Source organism: Danio rerio, chromosome 2, assembly GCF_049306965.1.
Source record: "Danio rerio strain Tuebingen ecotype United States chromosome 2, GRCz12tu, whole genome shotgun sequence".
Classification (NCBI taxonomy): Eukaryota; Metazoa; Chordata; class Actinopteri; order Cypriniformes; family Danionidae; genus Danio; species Danio rerio.
The window spans coordinates 16,625,468-16,629,770 of NC_133177.1; the positions used below are offsets into that span (position 1 = coordinate 16,625,468).

The window sequence follows — 4,303 nt, forward strand, 5'->3', positions numbered from 1 at the left end:
AATTCCCAATCAGGACCTAAGTCTGACCTGGGGGATGGTGGGTCCAGAGAGCTGTGGAGAGGATAATTCCCAATCAGGACCCAAGTCTGACCTGGGGGATGGTGGGTCCAGAGAGCTGTGCAGAGGATTTGAAAAATGGCAAAGCATGAAACCCCCGCTCCTGTCGCATTCACCCAGGGTCCAAAGCGCCGGGCCGGGGCCCCAACTCCCAGCCTACGTGTGGGGACGTCCCGCGCCTAGAGGTACATGCCCCTTTGGGGCACCAGCGGCACGCAAGGCTGGCACCTGCGGTTAACCAAGTCAATGTTCCCGGGCTTAAGTTTGGGCTACCCGGGCACTGCTGGAGAACAGGTGTTCCTCCAGGGTCCCCCACAGGGCAGGTGCTTGCCCCCAGAGAGGGTGAAGATTACCCAGCCAGAGTCAAGGCCAGTGCGGGCAAGGAAAAACGCTCCGGAAAGGGGGGCCCTTAGGAGCTTAAGCGTATCCCCGGGAAAGGGTGACTGATTTCCGGCCAAGCTGGATTGGAAGAAAGGCTCTGGAAGTCCTTCCCATGGAAGGGTCCCTTAAGAGCTGGGTCTGACCCTAAAAAAGGTGATGGTTTCCCGCTAATTGTGGCCATGGAAGTCCTTCCAGGGCGCTTTTGAGAGCTAAAACACACCCCAGAAAGAGTGACCGATTCCTGCTGATTATGGTGGCTCAAGTGGGCATGGAAGAATCGCCCTGGAAGTCCTTCCCACTGGTCCCTTGAGTAGCCGAAGCTGCCCCAGAAAGGGTGACTGATTGCCGCTTGTGGAGGCATCTCGTTTGGGCTTGGAAGAAACGCCCTGGAGGTCTGTTCTTGGGGCCCTTCCAGAGGTCTAGCTGCCCCAGAAAGAGTGACTGATTCCCGCCTATTGTGGCAGCTCGTTTGGGCTTGGAAGAAACGCCCTGGAGGTCTTGTTCTTGGGGTCCTTCAAGAGGTCTAGCTGCCCCAGAAAGAGTGACTGATTCCCGCCTATTGTGGCAGTTGCTGGCAGCTTGTTTTGGCATTCAAGAAACCCTCCATAAGTCTTACCCAGGGGTCCCTTTGGAGCTGAAGCTGCCCCAGACAGGGTGACTGACTCCCGCTTATTGTGGCAGCTCAATTGGGCATGGAAGAAACGCCCTGGAGGTCTTGTTCTTGGGGCCCTTCAAGAGCTCAAGCTGCCCCAGAAAGAGTGACTGATTCCTGCCAGTTGCTGGCAGCTCGTTTTGGCATTCAAGAAACCCTCCGCAAGTCTTACCCAGGGGTCCCTTTAGAGCTGAAGCTGCCCCAGAAAGAGTGACTCCTTCCCCGCTGACTGTGGTGGCTCAAGTGGGCATGGAAGAATCACCCTGGACGTCCTTCCCAATGGTCCCTTGGGCAGCTGAAGCTGCCCCAGACAGGGTGACTGATTCCTGCTAGTTGGGGCAGCACGTTTGGGCATGGAAGAAACGCCCTGGAGGTCTGTTCTTGGGGCCCTTCCAGAGGTCTAGCTGCCCCAGAAAGAGTGACTGATTCCCGCCTATTGTGGCAGCTCGTTTGGGCTTGGAAGAAACGCCCTGGAGGTCTTGTTCTTGGGGTCCTTCAAGAGCTCAAGCTGCCCCAGAAAGAGTGACTGATTCCCGCCTATTGTGGCAGTTGCTGGCAGCTTGTTTTGGCATTCAAGAAACCCTCCATAAGTCTTACCCAGGGGTCCCTTTGGAGCTGAAGCTGCCCCAGACAGGGTGACTGACTCCCGCTTATTGTGGCAGCTCAATTGGGCATGGAAGAAACGCCCTGGAGGTCTTGTTCTTGGGGCCCTTCAAGAGCTCAAGCTGCCCCAGAAAGAGTGACTGATTCCTGCCAGTTGCTGGCAGCTCGTTTTGGCATTCAAGAAACCCTCCGCAAGTCTTACCCAGGGGTCCCTTTAGAGCTGAAGCTGCCCCAGAAAGAGTGACTCCTTCCCCGCTGACTGTGGTGGCTCAAGTGGGCATGGAAGAATCACCCTGGACGTCCTTCCCAATGGTCCCTTGGGCAGCTGAAGCTGCCCCAGACAGGGTGACTGATTCCTGCTAGTTGGGGCAGCACGTTTGGGCATGGAAGAAACGCCCTGGAGGTCTGTTCTTGGGGCCCTTCCAGAGGTCTAGCTGCCCCAGAAAGAGTGACTGATTCCCGCCTATTGTGACAGCTCGTTTGGGCTTGGAAGAAACGCCCTGGAGGTCTTGTTCTTGGGGTCCTTCAAGAGCTCAAGCTGCCCCAGAAAGAGTGACTGATTCCTGCCAGTTGCTGGCAGCTCGTTTTGGCATTCAAGAAACCCTCCACAAGTCTTACCCAGGGGTCCCTTTAGAGCTGAAGCTGCCCCAGAAAGAGTGACTCCTTCCCCGCTGACTGTGGTGGCTCAAGTGGGCATGGAAGAATCACCCTGGAGGTCCTTCCCAGGGGTCCCTTAAGTAGCTGAGGCTGCCCCAGAAAGAGTGACTGATTCCTGCCAGTTGGGGCAGCTCCTTTGGGCATGGAAGAAATGCCCTGGAGGTCTTTTCTTGGGGTCCTTCAAGAGCTCAAGCTGCCCCGGAAAGAGTGACTGATTCCTGCCAATTGCTGGCAGCTCGTTTGGGCATGGAAGAAATGCCCTGGAGGTATTCTCTTGGGCTCCTTCAAGAGATCAAGCTGCCCCGGAAAGAGTGACATATTCCTGCCAGTTGCTGGCAGCTCGTTAGGGCATTCAAGAAACCCTCTGGAAGTCTTTCCCAGGGGTCCATTTTGAGCTGAAGCCGCCCCCGGAAAGAGTGACTGATTCCCCGCCGACTGTGGTGGCTCAAGTGGGCATGGAAGAAACACCCTGGAGGTCTTTTCTTGGGCTACTTCACGAGCTCAAGCTGTCCCAGAAAGAGTGACTGATCCCTGCCAGGAGCTGGCAGCTCGCGTGGGCGTTCAAGAAGCCCCCTGGAAGTCTTTTTCCAGGGTTCCCTTCAGAGCTGAAGCTGCCCCCGGAAAGAGTGGCTGGTTCCTGCCAATTGCTGGCAGCTCGTTCGGGCACGCAAGAAACTCTCTGGAGGTCTTTCCCAGGGTTCCCTTTAGAGCTGAAGCTGCCCCAAAAAGAGTGACTGATTCCCGCTGATTGTGGTGGCTCAAGTGGGCATGAAAGAATCACCCTGGAGGTCCTTCCCAATGGTCCCTTAAGTAGCTGAAGCTACCCCACAAAGAGTGACTGATTCCTGCTAGTTGGGGCAGCTCCTTTGGGCATGGAAGAAATGCCCTGGAGGTCTTTTCTTGGGGTCCTTCAAGAGCTCAAGCTGCCCCAGAAAGAGTGACTGATTCCTGCCAGTTGCTGGCAGCTCGTTTTGGCATTCAAGAAACCCTCCGCAAGTCTTACCCAGGGGTCCCTTTAGAGCTGAAGCTGCCCCAGAAAGAGTGACTCCTTCCCCGCTGACTGTGGTGGCTCAAGTGGGCATGGAAGAATCACCCTGGAGGTCCTTCCCAGGGGTCCCTTAAGTAGCTGAGGCTGCCCCAGAAAGAGTGACTGATTCCTGCTAGTTGGGGCAGCTCGTTTGGGATTGGAAGAAATGCCCTGGAGGTCTTTTCTTGGGCTCCTTCAAGAGCTCAAGCTGCCCCAGAAGGAGTGACTGATGTGGTGGCTCACGCGGGCATGGAAGAAATGCCATGCAAGTCCTTTCCAGGGGTTCCTTTAGAGCTGGAGCTGCCCCAAAAAAGAGTCACTGATTCCCGCTGACTGTGGTGGCTCATACGGGCATGGAAGTCTTTTCCCAAGGCTCAAGCAGGTAAAGGAAGACAGGTTGATCTCCGAGGCCGGCCCAGACAAAATCCTGGTCTGGACTTCTGAAGGGGGGATGGCAACTACACTGACTTGGTCGGAAAAGTCTCTCAAACAGGGGCTTTTCAAGTACCCTCATTGGGCACCAGCGGCCCATAGTCACGTCTCTTTGCCGTATTCAAGCTTGGAGTTTGTTTTTGGTCACCAACGGCTCTTAGTTAAGCCTAAAATGTTATGTCTGTCTGTCTGTCAGCAAATGTGCTGGAGGTTTAAGGGTTAAAAATTAGTACCTGTTATGCTTGCCGACATTGTATTATTTGTGGCGTAGATTGCGGCTCCTACTGCTGACAGTTTGTGGGTATCGCTTCTCGGCCTTTTGGCTAAGATCAAGTGTAGTATCTGTTCTTATCAGTTTAATATCTGATACGTGCCCTACCCGGGCACTATATATTAAATTGATTTTTGCAGCTGGGAGATGGGTTAGGGGCTTGCTCCACCCACTCCACGCATCGACCTGGTATTGCAGTACCTCCGGGAACGGTGCACTCATT

The 4,303-nt window shown here is 54.9% G+C and overlaps 1 non-coding gene across 1 annotated transcript; it reads left to right on the forward strand.

The window, feature by feature from the left end:
* Nucleotides 1–4,112: 4,112 nt before the first annotated feature.
* Nucleotides 4,113–4,303, forward strand: LOC141379294 (U2 spliceosomal RNA). Its single transcript, XR_012395837.1, has one exon. It is a non-coding gene; the product is annotated as a U2 spliceosomal RNA (small nuclear RNA).